General features: G+C 42.3%; 2 long non-coding RNA genes across 2 annotated transcripts in view; one reads left to right on the top strand and one right to left on the bottom strand.

Moving 5' to 3' along the window:
• The first annotated feature begins 6150 nt into the window (after positions 1–6150).
• Positions 6151–22793, top strand: part of LOC124237381 (uncharacterized) — an 18394-nt gene continuing 1751 nt past the window's right edge. The window contains exons 1-2 of the long non-coding RNA XR_006887994.1: positions 6151–6409; positions 7093–7302. This is a non-coding gene — a long non-coding RNA (uncharacterized LOC124237381). The remainder of the gene's footprint in view (positions 6410–7092; positions 7303–22793) is intronic.
• The window catches only part of LOC124237380 (uncharacterized), a 23590-nt gene continuing 22507 nt past the window's right edge, over positions 21711–22793 (bottom strand). Inside the window, exon 3 of the long non-coding RNA XR_006887993.1 lies at positions 21711–21888. This is a non-coding gene — a long non-coding RNA (uncharacterized LOC124237380). The remainder of the gene's footprint in view (positions 21889–22793) is intronic.

The raw sequence follows: 22793 nt of genomic DNA, 5'->3' as shown, positions 1-22793 counted from the left end.
ACTACTTGCTTACACATAGGGTCCGCAGTCCCTCGTCCAGCACAAGCTTCTGTCCTTGTCTGGGTCAGTGTGGGTTTCAGCCGTGTCAGCTCCATGTAATTCACAAAGGAATCAACCCACAGAAACTTCCCAGCTGCGCATGTGCCTGCCAGAACACCTAGGGGAAACTTTATGCATGTATAAATAGACTTTAATATTGCAGTATACCTTTTGGGATGTATGTCTAATTTGTTAGAACACGCAGAAAAGCTGACAAGCCACTTTGTGCCTTCTCGGAGGCCTTTGCTTTGCGCTGGCTGCCCTGGAGAAGCACAGGATTGCACTGTCTCCCCACTCACCATCCTCTGAACTCTCCCAACAGGAGCGCTCTCACCTGAGCTCTGGAGCACTTAGACATTCTAGTTAGAAGACTAAGAGGGGGTTGTGTTCCTGCCATCACTTTCCTCTCCTTCCAGTAAAGTTGTTTTTCTTGACATCTCTGAGAAAACACTGAATAAGATTCAACTTTATTTTATCATTAACTTCAGAACAAATGTCATGCTGACTTACCTCTGGTTAATGACGTAAATCCTGTGCAACCTGACTGGCTCCAGAATAACAACGTTCAACATCCAGTGTTTTGTAGGTAAAAACGTTTTATGCTTTACAAAGGGAAGTGGGGCTTGGGGAGGGGGTTGATAACAATGTGAGATGAAAGGATGTTTAGTAGTCAACTCATCATAGATAGGAAATGGTCCTTCTGGATTCTTCACAATATTCTTAATCTGGGGCACTTGGCACTAAATGGGGTCTTTACATGGCTGATTCTCTGGTGACATGCAAGTGTTTCTCTTTCCAAGTTACTCTTGTTCAGAGGACTGGAGACTGATACCTCTGGTTAAGGTTTCTACTCTTTTATCTCTTGTACCTGAGTGATATTAATGGTAAACATCTACTGTTCATTGAGCGCTACCATTTCTATTTTACTCCTTTGTCACCACCACTCTGAGATAAGGTACCATTATTACTCCCATTTTACAGATGAAGAAACTGAGCCTTAGAGAGTTTAGATAACTTACCCAAGGCCAGACAGCTGGAAACTGGGAAAACTAGAATTCTAATACCGGTCTCTTTTATGTGAGAGTTGGAGGTAAAAGTCATTATTACTCACTGGAACAAGAGCATCTACAAATGATATTACAAGAGCACTTACTGGAAAATTCTAGCTTGATACCCACAATAAAGAAAAATAAAAGCCTCAGTACTTACTGCTATAAGTTTGCCTCCACACATACTTATGAACATATAATAACCTTAACCACTTCAGGAAAAAATGCACCAACTCTGTGATATTTACTGACTTCTTACTCTATAAAAGATGCACAGCTAATTAATCACGAAATGGGGGAGGCTGGATGTTGAGAAGAGTAAGATATCAATTTCTCAGGGTACCTATAATCTAGCTGGGCAGACATGCCCTAAACACAAGCATTTGGTAATGCTTTTAGGTAATGTCAGAAAAGGGATTGCAAAACTAGATGAGATTCATTACTAGCTTCACAACACAGAGCAGAAGTCCTAGGGTGAGCCAGGCGACGGAGACTTCTCTCCAAGCAGGAGGATTTGGGGAAGACTAGATCAGAGAGATGGGACTTACGGTGGGAACTGACGGAGGGGTAGCACTTGTTGAGGCTGGAGATTGCTGGGAAGTGGGAGGGGCATCCAGGAGAAGTGAGCAGGAATCCCTGGAGTGGGTGAGAGGTCTCCACAGTCCTGCGTCATTCACTACACAGTGCTCGATTGGAATGCAATGTGAGCCCAGACAGTTAAAGCACAGTGACACACTGTTATAGACTGAATTTTGTCCCCCTAAAATTCACATGCTGAAGCCCTACCTCCAAAGTGACTATATTTGGAGATAGGGCCTTAAAAGAGGCAATTCAGATTAGATAAGTTTATAAGGGTGGGCCCCTAACCCCATGTCCTTATAAGAAGAGGAAGAGATACTAGAGATGCTCAAGCACAGAGGAAGGACCCCGTGAGGACAGGGCAAGAGGGCGCCATCTGTGAGCCAAGGCGAGAGGCCTCAGGAGAAACCAAACCCTCCGACACCTCGATCTTGGACTTTCAGCCTCTGGCACTATGAGGAAATAAATTTGTGTTGTTTAAGCCCCCCGGTCTGTGGAGTTTTGTTATGGCAGCTCTAGTAGACTAATACACATACCTTCAGCTATTTCACATATAACTTCCCTGTCCTGGCTGGACCTGCCACCCCTCTCCTATGCTATCCTTGATCCTAACTGTCTTAGAGAGCTTGAAACCTGGAGTAGCAGGTTCCTAAACCAGTGGGCTATTCCATTTGGTTATCATGAAGACCTCTGTTGGAATGCTTGGCCTCAGAAACAAGCCGAAGATGATCTAAGGCAGTGCATTTCAAATTCCCTATGGTGAAAGACCAGTTTTCCCCCATTCCTTTGCCAACAGATACATGAACCTACTGTGCATGTTGAGCAGACAGCAACAGCCACAAGCAGCTCACTGTGCAATTTTAACAACATCCTGTTCAACAGTGTCCTCTGTTCAGTGCATGGATATGGCAGCCAAGCAGTGGTGTGCTGGTAAATGTTCAGCACCTGGTTCTGAGGGTAAGGGGAGGGGTCTCCTGATTTGTAGCATTTGCTCATTTATGTGATAAAAATACCTCCCACCATGGTTGATTTCAAGCTAGCAACATGAAGTCGAGTAAGGCACAGAGATGGGAAGAAATGCCCACAATCGGCTCTCTCCAGCCAGCACCACCCACCTCCGGCACATCACAGTGGCAATGTCCAATTACTACAAAGTTTCTAAATACTTCCTGTCATTTTTGTACTCACCTCCTTGCAGAAGGCAGATCACACTTCGCATAACCCTGACCTAGTTACTAATCTCTCTAGTGTAAGAATCCCCAAAGAGGTCTCCTAAAGTCCATTAGCTCACTATTTCAAATACTGGACTCACAAAGTTCTAAGAAAACATTTTCAGAAAGGGGTTTACCCAAAATTAGCTATGACAAAAAGGCAGGAGCTCAGCTCTTGCCTTCTCTCCCTCCTTTTTTCTTCTCTTCTAGAAATATTATCTCAAAGACCTCCCGATCTCCTCTTTTATTTTCTCCCTTCTCTTGACCTCCCTTTCCTAAAGGATTGTTCTTCCATTTCCTTTGCCTCTCTTCAACATCATAGTCAAGCACAACCTTTCCATGGTCCACTCTCTTCCTCCTACAACTCAGCTTTATTGTGGGATGGGATCCTAGTCTTTGTTATAAGGCGCAACGAAAGAATAAACTCACTCAGGCAACTCAAGGGTACAACTCAAAGCAGCCAGAAGATTTAAAAGGCCTGCAGGATTAAAGGCAGATAATGGAGAGTTACATTAGCCTTCTTTATCCTTGCTTTCCCAGAGCCAATTCAGCTTTGTTCTTTTTTTTTTTTTTTCAAACACAGAGCCAGCCATTAGTAGAAAAGCCAAAGACTGTGGCACACAGAAAAAGGATAAATGGCGATTGGAGTGGGAGTGACCAGCACTGAAGTCCAGACAAGAGGTAATTAGGGCTGACCTTGGGAGGTGGCCATGAGAATAGAAAGAAAAACACAGATACAAGCCATAAAGCCATATTTTGAAGTAAAATCAACAAGATTGGATCACTGATTAGAGATGGAACAGCAAGGGCAAGGGAAGAAGATGGCGCAAAGTTTTCAACACTGACTGCAGCCAAATGAGTCATCCTGGAGCTCAGCTCCAATTGAATTACTCAAATCAGAAAAAGCCTTCAATGGCTTCAAGCCCACTACACACAAAATAAAGTCTAAATTCCTATATAAGGACTGCCACTATTTTGCACCAAGTTATCAGCAAGCTGGATTGATTCATTCACTCAACAAACATTTATTGAACAATTACTATATATTATGCTGGATCTGGGAATCAAAAATGGGAAAAAGTCAGCATTCCTGACTTTGAGGAGTTCAGAGCCTAAAGGGGGTAAACTTTCAAATAAATCAATGCGCATATGCTCAAGCTCTATTCACAATGTTCTCTTCATCTGAAATCCCTTTTATTTACTGAGTGCCTATTACATGCCAGAGTCTGTTCTTGGCCCTGGAGACCCAGTCAAGTTATTTCCATTCATTTCTCAATCAGACCTATAGATATATTGATTTGGGATTGTCTGCATAACGAGCTGAAGCCAAAGGATACCTCTAAGGGGAAAGACTGAAGAAGAAGAGAACCAACACCAGACTCTTGGACTAATGCCTACAGTTCAAGGATTGGGAAAAGGGAGAAAAGCCAGAGTGGCCAGAGGAGTTACCGGAGAGGGAAGAGAAAAACAAGCGTCACAGAAGCTGGGGGTGGAGAGTTTCCAGAATAAAGGAGAATCTGAACTGTGTTCAGTGCAGCTGAAAGGCCAAGAGAGAGAAGGCTGAGAAAGGCACCGCACAGCCAGTCAATCCAGGTGATACATGGCAAGAGTCATGAACAGGCCGAGGGAAGGAAGTTGGTGGAGAGGGACAGATTAAAGACTCACAACTGAGCAACAGAGTGCCTTATACAGACTCTGAAGCAGGAACTGGCAGGGCACAGAATTCATGGGCACAGGTGGAAAGGCTGGCCTTAGAGAGAGGAGAGACCAGAGAACAGGAAAGGACAGATGAATACGCAGAGACATGGGGTAAAGCGAGGTCACAGAGGCCCCAGGGGAGTTGAAGTGGACAATCTCATGTTTGAATCCCAGATACACCACTTACTTTCTGAATCATATCAGGCAAGTTGCTCAAGCTCTGTGATCCTTAGTCTCTTCATCTAGAAGATGGATATAAGAATGCCCTTCTCATACAGTTGTTGCAAGAACACACTGAGAAAATATATGTGCTACCAGTTTCCCCTTGCCTAACCAGTCTAAGGTACATATGGGGCGGTCACATAATAAAGTCTACTGGCCCTTGCTCCTATCTTCTCACACAGGACGGCGGCCTTCTGCAAAGCACTCTAGAAAAAGTGCTCACAAGTGAGTCCCTGTCACTGAACTCCAGTGGGTCAGCCAAGCCTTTGGTGTCCCCAGACTGCTGAGCTGAAGTCCTGGAACAAACGAGACCCCACATCCAAGCGTGCTGCTTCGTACCACAGAGTTCTGCTGAAGCAGCCTTTCCAGCTTTTACTTAGAGCCTTTCCCTGACCCATCCTCCACTGGTCTCAGCCAGGGCCTGGACAGAAACCTGAGTGACAAGCACTATGCTATACCTACCATTATCCCTACTCTCTCATGACCGGCTTTGAGTCAGGCTCGGGGAGTCTCTTTACCCTTCATATGAGCATGTTTTTGGTGGGCCCACCCCATTAATTTGCTAGACACCTCCTGTTACATATCAGTCTCAATCTAGATTACAACAGACCCTGGCACACAGCAGGGGCTCAATAAAAGTCAGTTCCCTTTCTCCCTTAATTCAGCACCATGGTTTTATTTATACTTCTGATTGGGATGTCCCTTCTCCCACCCTCAGTCACATCTGGGTTTGACCCAGGTGCACAAAAACTTGGTTATACTGTATTGTGGTGACCTGGTAAATGTTTACCAACCAGCTCTCTGGAAGAATAAGCCTGATTTTGTAGTGTTTGCCAATTTTCATGGTGTAAACACTCCCACAATGGCCGATTTCAATCTATCAACATGACATCAACCACCTTGCAAAACTCCTGAAACTGTAACAATCAGTTCTCCCAAGCTGGTATTAGCTGTCTCCAGCACACCACTCGACAGGTTACCTGGAAGTCTTGGCTAGTGGCGTATTGAAGCAGCTCTGAAGTTTACGCCCATTTAATAAAGCCCCGTATATGTCCAGCTACTGCTTTGTAAAGACAACATCCCACCCCAACTGGATGAATTGCAAAGGTACCAAGATCTCATTTAGAAATCCTCACTATTTTCATGTGATTTGAGAAAGGATTGTATTTAAATGGCGTTTTGGCATTTGGAGGGAAACAGACACGCCCTGTCGGGTGAAATCTCAGGGATGATCAGTGAACAAAAACACTGTCACCAAGTAAGTAAACAGTGACAAGTTTATAAGATGCTGTTGGCAGTAGCTGGATTTCTCAGCGCTGAACACTTGAGCTGGGCATGGTGGGAGCGGCTGGTTAGCCATTTGTCAGGCAAAGTCAAAACAGCCCTCCAGCTACAGCACAGACGGCAGTCTGCAGCTCGTCAGCATTTTATTTATGACTCTTAATTAGCAAGCAAAAAAGGAGGGAAGAAGTTCCCAGTTTGGGATATACATACTTATACATACATATTTTGCCCAGAAATTATCTTTGTCAAAATAATTTAAATCCTTACAACCCTGGGATGTAGATATTATAATTTACATTTTATAGACAGGAAATTCCATCCTGCAAGGTAAGTATAATTATCCTGATTTTACCCATGTAGGTTCAGAGAAGCCAAGTGATTTTTCCAAGGTAACACAGCTAGAACATGGGGGAGCTGGGACTGACAATCTTCAAACGCTAATGCAAAAGGCTCTTTCAAACACACCATGGTTGGCTCTTACCTGGCACGTCATAGTAATAGTCCATTGACTTTGGTTAAAAGAGAGTTGACTACCAAATTCATTACACTTGTGAGTAAACTTCTCGTTCTTATGGTTAGAATTAATTCTTCGGAGGGAGGGGAGTTATTGAGCCAGTGAGGAACAAAAGATGACTGAGTAAGCAAGGTCAACTCTCTGCCTACTTTGGAAGAACTTGGGGTCTGGCACTGCAACCCACAGAGTCTAAGCAGGCAAAGGGTAGGGAATAAAAAGTGGATCCCATGAGTCCAAAGTGACTCTGCTCTATGGTGAATGAGTCTTTGAGCTGCAGAGCCTTCGAGTGCTTGTGAGGTGTAGGAAGCATCAGACACATGAGCAGGCCTGGCAACTCTAAACATGTCAGATTGCTTACGCCAACCATCTCCTTCCAGATGGCACTTAGAAAGGGTTGCATCAATTACTTCTGATCACTGATTTGACCAAAAAACAGGAGATATTTATATAAGATAGAAAAGAACATTTTTATTGACATAAATCTTCATTATTGCAGGTTTTTGTTTTTTAAGTCCTGTGAAATCCAAAGGACAAAGTGTGTCTATTTATTCTCAAGGATTCCAAGCCTCACTAAAGAATGAACAGGAAGGCCACAGCTTCCAAACCCTCTGAGGAGGTGTGGTTGGCATTGTGGAGACGGCCAGTATTTCTGGTTCTCTCCTCCTGCAGGGACGTGAAAAGATCGCACTTCTTCATCCCCCTGAAGGTAAGCAAGACCATGCAACTTTGGCCAATGAAGTACGATCAGACGTAATGTGTGTCACTTCTTGGTAGAAGAATTAGTTAAGAACTAGTGCACAGTTATCCATGCTCGTTTCCTGTGCTGTAGCGATCCCAGCAGCACACACCGAGATGACAGACTGTCTGCCATTTGGGTCCCAGAGCCACTCTGTCAGGTAGAATCTCCACTGAGTTTTGGAAGCTGTTCTTACCACAGCATAATTTCACCTATGCTAATAGGAGAGGAAAATAGTCTGGTGGATGAAGAAGTTAACTAAGAGGAAAAGTGAAAAGTAGGAAGTCAAAGGCTGAAGACTCCTGGACACTTCTAATCCCACAAGAAACATGGGACTCTGAGTGCCAGAAAACTCAGTATGTAGGGTACCATTCTTCCTAAAGTGAGCAAGAGAAGGTAGAAGTGGGAAAGTTGATCAAAATGAATCTATACTTCCAGGTTTACAATCGGATGACTGGAAAGGATCTAGAACGTAGTAAGAAATCTCCGGAGCTGAACATGAAATTGAGGTTGAGTCAAGTCAACTTAACAAATATCCATTGAGTGCCTACTCGTTGTACACTGTGTTCGACATTGCAGGAGATGCTTAGGAGTATAGAAGCCCCTTCTTTCAAGGAACTTACAATCTAATCAGTGAGCTCAGACATAACATCAGGAAACATCAAATAATAGATTTTTTTAACTTCAGATAATGATAAATGTGATGCCACAAAGCAGTGCAATTAGTGACCAAATTCACTGTATAGAAATCCCTATAGATGTGCTGAAGGGACTCAGCCACCGCTAAAAACCTAACCATAGCTCGCACCCTGCTTCATCCTCACACCCAGTTAACATACTCCCACCACTGCCTTATGGCTGAAACTGGTTACAAGTGGAAGAGATGGAGGGGATGTTCAGGCTTTCAAGGCAAATAGCAGAAGGAGAAAAAGCTCCTCAAGTTCTTTGTGACTCAACTGGAAGTAACCAAATGCAAATAAGCTGCCTAGTTTTGATACGTGCCCTCGGTGTAAGAGTAAAAGGACTAGAGGAAGGCCAAGACTAAGAAACTGCAGCAGCTATCTGGCCATCATATCCCATGGGCCCCCCTCGCGCCTGCTCCAGATGGCTTGGCTATAATAACCAAAGACGCTGCCAACTGACTGGCAACAGGTAAGTTGCTCATTGCTGCATATGTTATGGCACCTAGAGGTAGAACTTGAGAATCTGTTTTTGGATTAAAATATAAGTCAGATCTTATTAAGTAAAACTTGATTACGACAAGGAGACTAGTATCTAATCCAACCACTCCCCTCCCCCGTCCTGGCCCAAACAAACCTGTGCTGTGCAAAATTGCATGACATCATGGTTCAAATGAAGGTTCTGTTCCCTTTTCTCCAAGTCTCTGGAATCATTGAAGGTTGAGTGTAAATTACTACCCTTAAGTGTGTTCTCCAAGCTGCATGATTGAATTCTTGCAAAGAAGCAAAGAGGTGAAGAGTTCTTCTCTTCCTAGGGTTTGAGCAACCCACCAGGGCAGCAGTACTCTGCCACCAGGACATCCAGCATCATGGAGCCTCAGAGAACACTGCTGCTCCTTCTTTTGCATGGAGAAAGGGGCAAAATGTCAGTCAGCGCCTTCCACACCCGCAGCCCTTCTGAAGGGTATAGCCGTGCTCACCGTCCAGGCTGGGGAGCACCCTGAGCAAGTCTTTAATAAGGGTGACTCAAGGACTGCCAATCATAGTCTGGTTCATCCCCTGCGAGGTGGTCTAGCCTCCAAAGCTCTGCCCAGACAGGGACTATGTGATTATGTGATTAACTGAACTAATGAGTCTCTCTCTCCTATCCTTCTCTTTCTCTCTCTCCCCTTCTCTTTCTGGATATCGAATGGGAGATACAGGGAAGATAATCATTGAGTTGTGAGTGGAAACAAAGGTTGAAAAGATATAAATAGAGAGCACATGCCATATAGGAAAGCTATGGGACAGAGGGTATGAGAGTGCCGAAGTCAAGATTAAGCTAAAGAAATTAACTGATGAAAAGATGCACAGAGCTAAAAGCTGGGCCAAGTTGGTGGCAGCAATTGTGGTGGACACAGAGGCCAAGTCCTTATGACAAATAGAGGTGGGGTAGGAACTCCCATGGCTGAACTGTGCTGGACTCCCAGTTCCAGCTTCCTCATGGCCTCCTGAAGACTAGTTACCCATGAGTCCTGTCTCCCGTATCCTGGGGATAAACCCTATCCTCAAAGTTGCCTCAGTGTTCCAGCTCTTGCCCTCAAACCACCTAATACACATGTAGAGGGCTAGGTTCTCCAGATACCTGGACCCTGGCCAGGCTAGACTAGCCCTGATGCTCCCTCATCCAAGTCACCAGATGCTTTTCAGCACAGGCATTTGACACTTAACATGTCAGGCTACATTGGCACTTATTTGTGCAGGTTTTGATGCTGTCTCAACAGCTATTTTTTCTATGGAGTATTTTTAGTATGAGATGGGGGAGGGGGCTGGGAGTATAGTTAGGGAAGAAGAGAACTGTCGTAGGTGGGGACAGTGTCGCATTCTCAATGCTTGTTAAGTGTCTTGCACACATACATGCTCCAAAAGACGATTGTCGATGGTGCTGTCTTAATCCCACCTTCCTGTGTTTATAAAGACAAGTACAGACAACTGAAAATGGGGTTCCAGGGGATCCCTGGTGACTGAAACTCTTCCTCCCTTAGGGAGTCAACCAGAGAACACACAAGTGTACCCATGTGGTCTTCATAGAAAGATATCACATAGGGCAGAAGATTTCAGGAAGAAAAAAGGAAAAAAAGAAATCTTTTCAAATCCATTTAAAACAATCCGTGCAGCTGTTTCCTGAACTCTCCAGAAGAACTGAGATGCAAAATGCTATATCTCCTCTCCATCACTCCCCCCACCCCCACCCTGCAAACTGGCTTTCAGGTGACGCAATGATGAGACCTCTGCGGTGAGCTCTGTCTGGAGGGATGCAGCCAGCTAACAAAGCATGGGGTGCTGCCACCTCTTGGATGTTCGTAGCCAAAGCAAGGCTCTGTCCCAGAAAGGATGTATTTCGGTGATATTATGAAATGTTAACGGGCAATCTGTTCTGAAATAATTGCTCAGTGTGTTGGCCTCCTTTTCCATTTTAGAAATTCAAAGGCATTGCAGGCCAAAAGCAGTGCCAGCCTGTTAGTGGTACCTACATTGATTAAATCTAGCCCATCACAACCACAGCTACACAAAAGCTCTTTTTCTCAATTAATAAAACGCAATTAATGGTATCATTGAAAAACTCCTGCCACTTCAATTTAGAGCTATGTACAGCTTCAATTTAGAGCTGGGGGCAAATTTTAGGATATGCTTTTTTTAGCTAACATGATTAACAGCACCTAATTTCTGGGATACACCCAAATTTCTGCAGGGAAGAAAGAACGTTTACCAGAAACACATACAATAATGACAGCTTCCTTCCCCTTCTTTCCCTACACACACACACACAGGCTCACACATATGCAACTCAATTCAGTTCCAGTTATTTGGTGGTCACACTGTCTCCCTTGCCTGTGGGAAACCTGATATGTCCACGCTGGAGATATCCAGGGTGCTCTGAAGTAGGATACAAAGTCTAAGTCCTTTATTGCATGATGGCTCTTTTGAAATATTTATATTGATCAGCCCAGTTCCTGAGAGGAAATACCTTGTTTCTCTTATTCTCCCAGGTATAGGTCATTTGAGCTGTTGGGTTGTCATTTTTTTAATCTCCTCATTTCCCTAAGGATGGTGAGAGGATGATTTAAACGGCAACATTAGCTGCTTTAGGCTAAATTTTCAAAGCTACACCAGGGGAGTTAAAAGCGCAAATCCTGTTATTGTTACCGGATTAATGCACAGAAGTCCCAGAATGCCACTTTGGAAATGTAGCCAAGGAATATTATTTTAATGTACTGTATGTTATTTTTAGACTCAACCATAGCCCAATTATCAGCTGGCATATCAAAAATGAAACAAGACAGATAGCTGTCTTTAATCCAAAATTCTAATGAGGTTTTTGATGTTTGTGTTTTCTCATCACTTAGAAATCTGGATATTTGGAGAAAAAAGTAAAAGAAACTACAACGGCTACCTCCTACCTGCTCTGTTGCTATAGAGGCTGCTACTTAGAGTACTGGTTCTATAGAATATTTTATCACAGTTTTTTTTTTTTTCCTTGGAGAGGCAGGTGGTAGGAAAGGAGGTATTAAATCATTGAGACCTCTTGACCACACCATAAAAAGCTGCAAATCAACCACAGCATACTAATGATTTCAAGGCAGCAAGTCAGGGTTCCTGCCACCAGTCATTTCTATTTCTGCTTTTACACATCTTAGATTGTTGTTTAAAAATAACTATCTGCAAAAGGTCTTCCAGTTGGAGTAACTTTGCTTCCAAGTTGCCCTGTGGGCATCAACCAACATTTATTGATTCTCTAGACGCCTGCTGTTGGGTTTTATTAAACTGGGCCTGTCTTTCCTTTTGACCTCCGGGTAATTGCATGGATCAGGAATGACCACTTCACTGTGTCTTGGCTACATCTAGTCTGCTAGATGATGGTCCCCAGAAGAACTCTTGCCTTTCCGTTAATCAAGAAATCCTCTACACCAGTCGTCCCTCTCACTGATTTTAAAATCCCAGAGCATCTTCTGCTATCTCAGAAGGTATTGCATCTTTCTAAAAGGAACAAGCACGCTTGCACAGACCTGTTTTTGTGTGGGGCACAGTGGTGGGCCGTATCCCCACTTCCGTAAACTCCAGGATTTCACTTGGTCAGTAAAGACAGTTTCACTTGGAACTCTCTCTGTCTTTGGCCACCAAGGACTCGCAGATCCCAGAGCCATCTCAGCAAAGAGAACCAAACCCCTTTGGCACCACAGTGACCACCAGGCCTGACCTTGCTTTTCGGAGCAGATGTGAGGGGAATTAAATGAGTAATGTTCTAAGAAGCACTCAGCACAGTGCTTGGCACACTGTAGGCTCCTCTGAGTTAAGGAAGGCACAGCACCAACAATTTTTAAAATTCATCTTTTATATTTATGTGCATTTTTCAATTTACAAAATTATTTTTACACATTATTTCATCAGCAATACAGTGATGAGCCTCATTAATGCCTGCGGTGTGTACTTGATGTGCATTTAATGTGGAGCTGACTCAAGTTACATGTCGGCTTTTCCAGTGTCGTTTGTACAAAGAGGTTGGGCTATAAATAGGACTGAAATGAAATTCTGCACTTCAGTTTCTGGGGCGTTATTCACATCATAACTACTATTCATGTGTGTTTCATCATCTCTGAAATGGAAGTGATTGGAGCCTAGACACTCAAAAACCAGAAGAGCGCTCCCAGTTGTATATCTGAAAATTTTAAAATAGATTAATTAATAATTCTTATGAATATTTGCTATTGGTATAACAATAAATTAAGCACTATGCTATATATACTTTATGAATAGTTCCTCCTCTCAAGCAACACTCATTTAAGAACTACCAGGATAGTTGTGTACACCTATACTTTATCAAGAATAAAAACTTACCAGCACCTAACACAGTAGCACACCTCACACTTTATAATTCCACATATTCATGGAATAAATACGTAAATGAATGAACACTGTGAATCACTAAAGATGAATTTCAGTGTCAGTTGGTGCAAGTAGAGAGATCTGAGAACTCATTGCCCCATCTGTAAAATGAGAGTACTAGCACTGCATTGGAGAATTATTATGAGGATAAAGTGAGACAATGTATGTGTAAGACTATGCTAGGCAGCCTTCCAAAATAGCTCTCAATGATCCTCGCCTCCTGGTTTTCATGACCTGTGTAATCCCCTGCCCTTAAGTGTGAACTGGTGATGTGCTTCTAACTAACAGAATATGGCAGAGGTGGTGGGATGTCACTTCTGTGATTAGGTTACAAAGACTATCACTTCCATCTTGCTAGTGTTCTCTCTCTTGCTGGCACTCTCTCTTGCTCTCTTGCCTCTGAGATGCTCAGATGGCAAGGGACTGAGGTAGATCTCTGACCAAAAGCTTGTGAGGAACTGAGGCTTTAGTTCAACAGCACATGGGATTCTAAATCCTGCCCAAAACCACGAGTGAAAGCAAATTCTCCCCTAGTCAAGCCTTGAGATGACCACATGCCTAAGTAGCACCTTGACTGTGGCCTTGTGAGAGACCCTAAAGCTGAGGACCCAGTCAAGCCACACAAGGACTCCGGACCCACAGAAACTGGGAGATAATTAATGTTGTTTTAAGGCAATTTTGGTTTTTGGGTAATTCGTTATGCTGCAGCAATAGGTAACTAATACTAGGCCCTATCACACCATGGCTTTTTTAAAGTATTCACTTTATAGAAGCCATTTTATTATATAGCAGGGTTGTAAATTAAAGTGAGCTTGTCTACAGGACTAGAGTTTTTACAGCTAGCAAAGAGAATCACAGAGTTGCCCTTACTAAGGAGAAGAGCTAACTAGTTAGACAGTGGAAGGGAATGATTGGGATCTGTTCTGCTGATAATCTATCTCCTCAGCAAACACCAAGACTAGATCTGAATTGCAACCAGTTCCAAACAGCAGTGATGAAAGAATGACTCCAATTACACAACTGGTGGGCAAAGACGCAGTTAAATTCATCACTGCTGAGCAGGGGTTGAAATGGCAGTGGTCTCCTATAACCACTTCCATAAAACATTGGGAAACACGGTTGTTTAGTGTGAACCCGGGCCTTGCAGAAATTAAATGATTCCCTCAGCAGTCCTATTTTGAACTGTTCTCATCGCCTGCTGTAGACAGTTGGCTCTTAATCCATTTTATAGAAGCACTTTCTGTTCCTTGGATAAAAGGAAGTACATAAATTTCAAGTGCCATATTACCATACATGCTTGGTTCTGTTTGGGCACAAGCACGTTGTTCTTGTCATAAATTCTGACTCAGAATGGGTGCTCAGGATTTACCATCTCACTCTTTATAGTTACAAGATCGACTAAACTGATTACAAGAAGAAATATGTAAGCTTTGAAACTTCACACCAGTGATGTGGCTCAGTAGCTTATACAAGTGGCAAATAACAGTCAGCCAAAAGAAGAAAATTTCAGGAGAGACAAGGCTCCTAAAAACACAGGGTCGGTTGTGTTCAGAACTCAGGAGCAGTTGGTTCTCTTTGAAGCCTGGAATACTTTCTCTACTCCCTGTTGTTGGACTACGGTCCTTGGAAGCATGGGTTTATCGCCGTGTAGTTCTCCCTCCATCACACTGGAGTTTCTAAGGCCCTTCTCTTCTCCGGGGGGTAGCACCCCTAGTAAGTGAGGGGCAGTCATTCTGGGGAATGGAATTTTCTCAAATCCTCTACATCTTCAGCTACAGATTGTGTGTGTGTGTGTGTGTGTGTGTGTGTGTGTGTATGAATATGTTGGTTTGGATTGGTCGTTTTAGCTACTCAAGAGGGATCTTGAGCCCCACTACACGCTTCTTTTTGCACTAGTCCAAGACTTGAGGCAGGATAGCACAGTCACTCATATTGAAGGCTGTGTAGGTAGAACACAGGGTGCAAACCCCAGCCTCACTGTTTACTAATGCGAGGCCTTGAACAAATTATTTAAATCCTCTAACCCTCAGTTTCCTTATACAAAAAATAGAAACGATACTACCTCTCTCATAAGGTTGAGGTGAAGATGAAATGTGATAATCCATATAAAGCATTTAGCATTGTGCCTAACACATAGTAAATACAGTGTAAATGTTAATGTTTATAGTATTATTGGGTTTTTTGTTGCTAATCTTCTTTTCATGTGTCAAACTGTTAGCTCTTTGAGGACAAAGAATGTAGGGATTTTAGGCATGGATTTTCACATAGTTGGATATTTGTGAGTGAGTTTACCTAGGCTGAAAAAAATCCCTGCCAAGCAGTGTTGAGAATGTCCTCTTTTCTATTCAATCTACCATCCCTCCCTTGGTGATCTCATCCCCTTATGACTAAAAGCCATCTGCTTGCTGACAACTCCCAAATCTAATATTTTCAGCCCAGATCTCTTCTTGAACTCCAAATTCTGGTATCTAACTGCCTACTTGACATCTTCATTAGGATGTCTAGTGAATATCTCAAACTCAACACATCCAAAATGGAACTCTCAACCTTCCCCCCAAAACCTGCCCCACTGTAGTTTATAAGTTGGTGGTAATTCTATTCATTCAGACGCTCAAGCCAAAATTCTTGGAGTCATTCTTGCATCCTGTTTTCTTTTCATAACCTATGTTCAATTCATCAGGAAGTCCTATTGGTTCTACCTTCAGACTATATCTAGAATCTAACCACTTTCCACCACTGTCACTGTCGCCTCCTGGTCTAAGTCATCATCATCTCTCACCTCCAATAGTCTTCTTTCAGAAATAAAACTATTTTGAAATAGTTTTAACTATATATTCTGAACCTTTTGAGAGTAAGTCCTATCATCCCAAGGTATTCTGTAATGTGCATTTTCCAAAAACAAGAACACTCTCCTATACAACCAGCATACAACTCTTTGAATTAGGAAATCAGCATTGATACAACATGACCATCCAATCTCATTCAGATTTCTCTAATTGTTCCAAGAATGTCTTTCTTTCCTCTGTGATCCAGGGTCCTCTTAAGAACATGTGTAGCATTTAGCTATTATGATTCTTTAGAGTCCTTCCATCTGGAACAATTCCTGAGTCTTTCCCCCTCTTTCATGTACTAGACACTCTGTAGGATGTGTGATACATTCTGTAGGATAACCTCTGTCTTAGTTCATTCAGGTTGCTATAACAAAATACCACAGACTGAGTAGCTTAAAAACAACAAACATTTATTTCTCATAGCTCTGGAGGTTAGGAAGACCAAGATCAAGGCACCAGCATGGTTGTGTTTTGCTGGGGGCTATCTTCCTGGTTCATATCCATAGCCTTCTTGCTGTGTCCTCACATGATAGAAGGGAGGTAGGGATCTCTCTGGAGCCTCTTTTATAAGGCACTAACCCCATTCATGAGGGTTCTATCCTCATGACTTAAACACTTTCCAAAGGTCCCGCCTTGTAACACCATCACATTGGGCATTAAGATTCTAGCATCTGAATTTGGGGGACACTCAAAAATTCAGGCCACAGCAACCTCCAGCATGGAATGTCTGATGTTTCCCCATGATGAGACTCAGGCAATTCACTCTTGGCAAGAATTCCACAGAAAAATTGCCTTACTTTTTCTCAGTGTATCTCATCAAAAGACACAAAGTCAATCCATCCCACCAATGGTGATGTTAACCTTAATCACCTGATCATGTTGATGTCTGCCAGATTTCTCCACTTAAATTCACCATTTTTTTTCCATTGTAAATGATTAATATTTTATGGGGAGCTATTCGTATATTATGTCAAAATACTGTGTTCCTTATGAAATCTTCACCAGTCAGCCTTAGCTGATTGACAGCTTCAACCAAAATCAACCACATCTGTGACGGTTACCACATGGAGATTTTCTATTTCCATTATTCCTTCTACATTATTAACATGCATTCTAAGCCAATTTTTTTAGACAAGCTTTCCCTTTTCATTTATTTATTTATACCAGTATGTACTCAGGGATTCTTATTTTATTCAATGGGTTGTAATCCATTAATACCATTTCTTATGCTAAGATTGTCCCTGATTTGGCCAATAGGAGCCCCTGTTTCCTTTTGAAATGTCCTCATTATTCAGTGAGTATTTCCTTATTTTACAGCATAAGAAGATGTTCTAGGTTCACTGATACTTTCCAGCCCCCACCCTGGAATCAGCCATTGGCCATTTCTCCAAGGACCCCTGGCTTCTCTTAGTGCAGGATGGTACTTAGAAACCAACATCTGGGTAGATAATTGTATTCATTGTTACTAGGGTGCCATTGTTTGTAAGGCTTCTCAGTGGACATAGTTAGGAGATACGTATATGTATATTCATGGACACATGCATTTATATCTATAATGAGAGACTGAGAGAGTTCATTCTGATACCTCCAATTCCAAAACCACACTTTAGAGTTCCTTCTAGCCTTTCCCCTTTCTGTGCTTGTAAATTTCTTCTACAACAGTGAGAAACTTAGCTTCCATTATCCTCATTATATTTATTTATATGTGCAATTAATTTACTAATTTGCTCAATATAATCAACCCCCCACCATGCTGGCTGTCTCTTATGCCTACCACCTCTACACCGCCTCCTCTCTGCAGTATTCTCAGCTGCTGGCCCACCAGCATCTACCTCCCCAACCTCAGCCCACGCCTCTGCATGACTCTCCAACTCCCCTTACTGCCCCCCCGTTTTCAGCTGCCATGTTGTCTCCTCCATGTGGAAGGGAACAGGAAGGAGGCAGGGATGATATAGCACCCTCAACCCCCTGGGTTATCCTCACTCGAGAGAGTGATTCTGATAAAATATAAGTCTAATCATGTCAATCCTCTGTTCAAAACCCTCCATTACACTTCATTTCTCTCAGAGTAAAAACTAAAGCTCCGATGATGGCCTAGAAGGTCCAACATGATCTGGGACTTTTTGCTTCTCTGAGTTCATCTCCTCCCATTTTCCCTTTCACTCACTCTGCTTCAGCTACAGTGTCCTTGCTGTTCCTCAAACATGCCTGACATGCTCCTGCTGTGGGGCCCTTGTACTTGCTCTCCTTTCTACCTAGAATACTTCTGGCCATATAGCTGCAGCACTAATGGATTTACCTCCTTTAAGTCTTTGCTCAAATGTTATCTCATAGGGCAGTTAGCCCTACCCTAACTATCCTTCTAGAAAATGAATCCTTCCAAACACATTGGATCTTCCTTTTCCTTTATTTTCCAACTCTGTATTTTTCATTGCACTTACCATCTTCCAACATGCTGTATAATTTACTTAAGCATTATGTTTATCATGTATTATCCATCCCCCTCCTTTTTATTCCCCCAACTAGAACATAAGATCCTTTGGAACAGGGGTTTTATCTTCTACTGATGCACTCCAAGCACCTAGAAGGGTATTTGGCACATAATTACTGAATAACTGAATTAACATGAGCATTATTATCTCCTTTTTATGGATGAAGAAACTGAGTCTCAGAAAAGCCAAAATAATTGTTCCAAGATTCCGAGCTTAAAATAAATTGCCCAGGTCTCATACTATTAAGTCACTGCTGAAATTCTATCCAAAATTGTGTAATTTATAAACCAATTGGCATTTTAATAAATATTGGTTAATTCGATTGACTAACTCAGAATGGGCACCTCTAAGGTGCCTAACTTAGAACCAAAAAACTTTCTAAGAACTATGATAAGAGGACTTACTGTGTATTAGATATTAGTATTTCCTCAAAAAGAAAAAGTTAGTTTTGTCACATGTTAAGGAGCAGAGTCAGAAAGAGGTTCTTGAGAAGTTGGCGAAATCACAGAGTCACTGAGATCATCAAAATGATTTATTCTGTACTTTCTAATTCTACTTCCCTTATTGAATCAGGCCAGAACTCCTGCTAATGGAGAACTTCCCTAAGAATAAATGACTTTCCATCTCCCCTCATAAAGAAAGAAAATCCTAGAATAAATTGGTTTTATACACAAAGATGTTCATTATGGCATTGTTTATTATAGTAAAATAGTAAAAGTAACCAAATGTCTACCATGTGGGAACAGTGAAGTAAACTGTGATATATGCTTTTGTCAAGAACTGGATTTGTACTTGTGGTCCTCCAACCAAACTCAATGTCAAATCTACTCAAATTAAACTATAATGACCAATAACATTTATTGAGTATTTACTATGTGGCAGGCAACGTTTCAAATAATTTATATGTGTTATCTCTTTTAACCCTCAAGAACTCTATGAGACAGGTACTATTATTAACACTATTTTACAGATGAGGAATCTGGGGCTCAGGAAGGCTAAGAATCAGGGAGTAGACTACTGAGAGAAGTGACCTTTCCATCATGCTAGAAACTAGGTAAAGACAGACACCTGGGCTCTCCCTCTGCTTCCTCACTTTATCAGTCTGGGTCCCATCAGGAGAAAGAAGACACGTGGTGATTTGAGCAAGAATGTTTAACAAAAAGAACTACTAATCATATCAAGAGATTGGAGTAAAAAGGAACTGGCTACTAAGAAGTAAAGAGAACTCTAAAGAATATGGGAATAAGGAGCAGCCACTACCTCCCAGGGCTGAGATAGAGTGCCCACAGAATGCTTCTAGCCTCTCCTCAACCAGGGCTAAAATTCAGACCTCACTGGAGAGGTCACAGTCAAAGCTCAACGAATGGCAGAGAAATTGCTATGGTGCCATGTTGGTGAAACTTGCTGGAAATCTGCTATCTGGGACTTGCTGGAAATCCATTCTCTAGGGTGTTGGGAAAGCTGTTCACAGTGATGACTCACTGGAGGCATGCCACCACAAAATCACCAGGAAGAGGGGCAAGAATAAGCTGCTGGGCACTGGGTGCTGCTGCCTACCATGCACGGCAGAAGCCAGGTGCTGGAGAAGTCACATGCACTCTAGGAGTCTGTTTAGGGAGCAAAATTCTTTCCTCCTGAAATGTCTTTCAGGCACTTTCTACTGCCAAAGCTTAACACGGTATCATCTGGCAAACAAAAAATGTTTAAAAGGCCCATATACATTTTCTTGGAGCAGGCAATGAAGAGTGAATTGTAACTGTAAGGCAATAAATTGATAACTGACACATCCTCTAAGACAAGAGCATCACTTATTCATGCTAAGTTTGGTTCCAGGAAAGGTTGGTGTTGTAATGATTATCTTCGGCAAAAGTGCATAGTTTGTTGGTGTAATTTCTTCCAACGATACAAGGGCTGGTGAGAGAGCTGTGGAGCCTTCCAGATCCAGAGACCTATTATGGAGAGTATCAGCTGAAGCCATGTGCCTCATCTGGATCAGTGCAGAGCAAGAGAAGCTATGTGGGATACACTACATCTATCTGTTCCCACCCTCTGAGGACACCTTTTTTGTCCATAAGATTTTATATTCCTGCCCAAGTAATTTGGCAACATAATCAAAGCTGACTTTACGTGTACATTGCCATCTCCTCTACCAAGCTATGTCCTACCTGAAATGCTACAGCATTCCATAGAATGTTATGCAATCATCAAATATGTTATTAAAAAGACTTCACAGTAAAATGGAAAAACATTCGTGTTATAATTCAAGTGAAAAAACTAGTGTGCAATATTGTAAGATATGAAAAAAAGCAAAACTGCATAAGAAACAGCAGAAGGAAACACTCCCAAACTCAGTCATTGTCTCTAGGTAGTATCGGAGTAATTTTCTTCTTTTTCCTATTATTTTTCTATATTGTACAAATTATACTACAGTGAGCATGTACTTATAACTTTGGACAAAACAATTTATCTAACAACGACAAATATATATATGTATGTGTCCTGAAGTCTTAAACCGAGCCAAGGCTTGGGATCCAGAATTTGACAAATAGAGCTTTCTAGACAGTATTGGAACCACTTCTCTCTAGTTTACCCAAGCCAAGGCAACTGGGACCCAATAGTGGTCTGGACAACTGAGGTTAGATAGATCATCTGCCCCAGATGAGGTGGAAAAGGGCAATATATTTACAAAAAAAAAATGAATTCCACTTCTTGAACCTTAAGAGTTACTGAGACCTGGGGCCAGCCCTGTGGCGGAGCGTTTAAGTTCGCACGCTCCACTTCAGTGGCCCAGGGTTTCGCCAGTTCGGATCCTGGGTGGGGACATGGCACCGCTCATCAAGCCATGCTGAAGCGGTGTCCCACATGCCACAACTAGAGGGACCCACAACTAAAAATACGCAGCTGTGTACTGGGGGGCTTTGGGGAGAAAAAGGAAAAATAAAATCATTAAAAAGAAACGAGTTACTGAGACCTATTCAGATATCACAATAGGATATAAGAGAAAACCAAATATAAAGAATTAACCAGCCAAAGATAGGAATTCAGCCATATCTAAGCAAATACAGAATTTGAAATGTCAGCAACTTTCTTGTTAAAGAACTAGACAAGCCAATCTCCTTATAATTCTAATAGCAGTTTTAGGGAATTTTCTAAACACTGAACTCTCAGTTTAGGCCCCTATTCCCTGGAAATTTTTATTTAAATGTCTCCTTACAAATCAGTAATTTCCCCTACACCATGACCCCTGCTACATATTAAGAACTCTGCAACTCTAAACTCTAGGACACCCTCATAATTCTCCTGCAAAAACCTTGGCAGCCACACTTCCCTTCCAATTCCATAATAACTTGTAAAAAGAAAAAAAAAAACTGGAAAAGAGGGAAGAAATTCAAATAGCAAATAGTAAGGATTATAAAATAATGGAATAAGCATCAACCGTTCCTTACCTGTGGATGCTCCTTGCCCAGCCCACAACTGGGAACAGACAATCTGAAAACAGACCATCCAAATGAAACCTGCTGGGAGGCAGTGGATGACTTCATGACATCTGAGGATCTCTTCCAGCTCTGGGACTCCATTATTCAGCAGAGGTCTGGTGTATAAAGAACATACTAGAAAGAAGCACTCAGCCTACAACAGAATGAAAAAACGAAGAAAAGTTGAGGCTGTGAAGGAAGAGAAATACTAACTAGGGTGATCCTAGTTTGCCAAGGAATGTCTGGTTTTACATTAGAAGTTCTACATCCCCAGAAGCCCCATGATCATGGGCAAACCAGAATAGCCGGTGACCCTGCTACTTGGATCTGACAAAGATTATCTTCTTTGAGTTTCCATGCAAATAAAAAGTTTTAACTAACTAAACCTCATCAACTCCTTGCCAGAGAGATAATTATTTACCTCACTTTCAACTAATGACACTGATTTCTGCCCCTTCCACTCAGCTCTGTTTAAGCACCCACACAGGGACTGGACTCTGTGGGTCCCTCCCACTGGAGTCAGGAGCAGCTGTATGTAGTGAAAGCCTTGTCCTGCTGGAAACGTTCAGGAAAGATGCTTATTCTTTCCTTTACTGACTCTAAAATGGCAAGCCCTCCAGGAGAAAGGGCCCCCTCTGTGTGGGTTCTCTGACTACAGAAGAAATGTATTCCTGAAATCCTAATAAACTCAGAGGCCCACGTGGTTCAGTTTTTGATTAGCACTCTCTTCAGGAAGCACAATGTAACAACCCGAATAATTTAATAATCAATCCTATTATTTATTTGTTTCTTCTTAAAAGGCAATAAAGAGTATCCAGATACATGATTTACACAGTACTTTCCTCTTTTCTCTGCTTCCTTTCATCTACTTCCTTCTGATGTTTTAATGTCTCTGCCACCCTCTGTGATCCCCAGAAAACCTCCTCCTCCACCCCCAGCCTGTGTGGTTTTCTTTCCATCTTCTCCTCCCTCTACTGTCATCATACTAGCCCATCTCCCAGAAAGACAAGGCTTTTCCATAAAGAGGCGGGAGGACAGGAGAAATTGGGTTGGTATTTA

Source organism: Equus quagga, chromosome 3 (assembly GCF_021613505.1).
Source record: "Equus quagga isolate Etosha38 chromosome 3, UCLA_HA_Equagga_1.0, whole genome shotgun sequence".
In the NCBI taxonomy this organism is placed as follows: domain Eukaryota; kingdom Metazoa; phylum Chordata; class Mammalia; order Perissodactyla; family Equidae; genus Equus; species Equus quagga.
The sequence above is the reverse complement of the archived record's forward strand: the minus strand, read 5'-3'. Positions and strand labels throughout refer to the sequence as shown.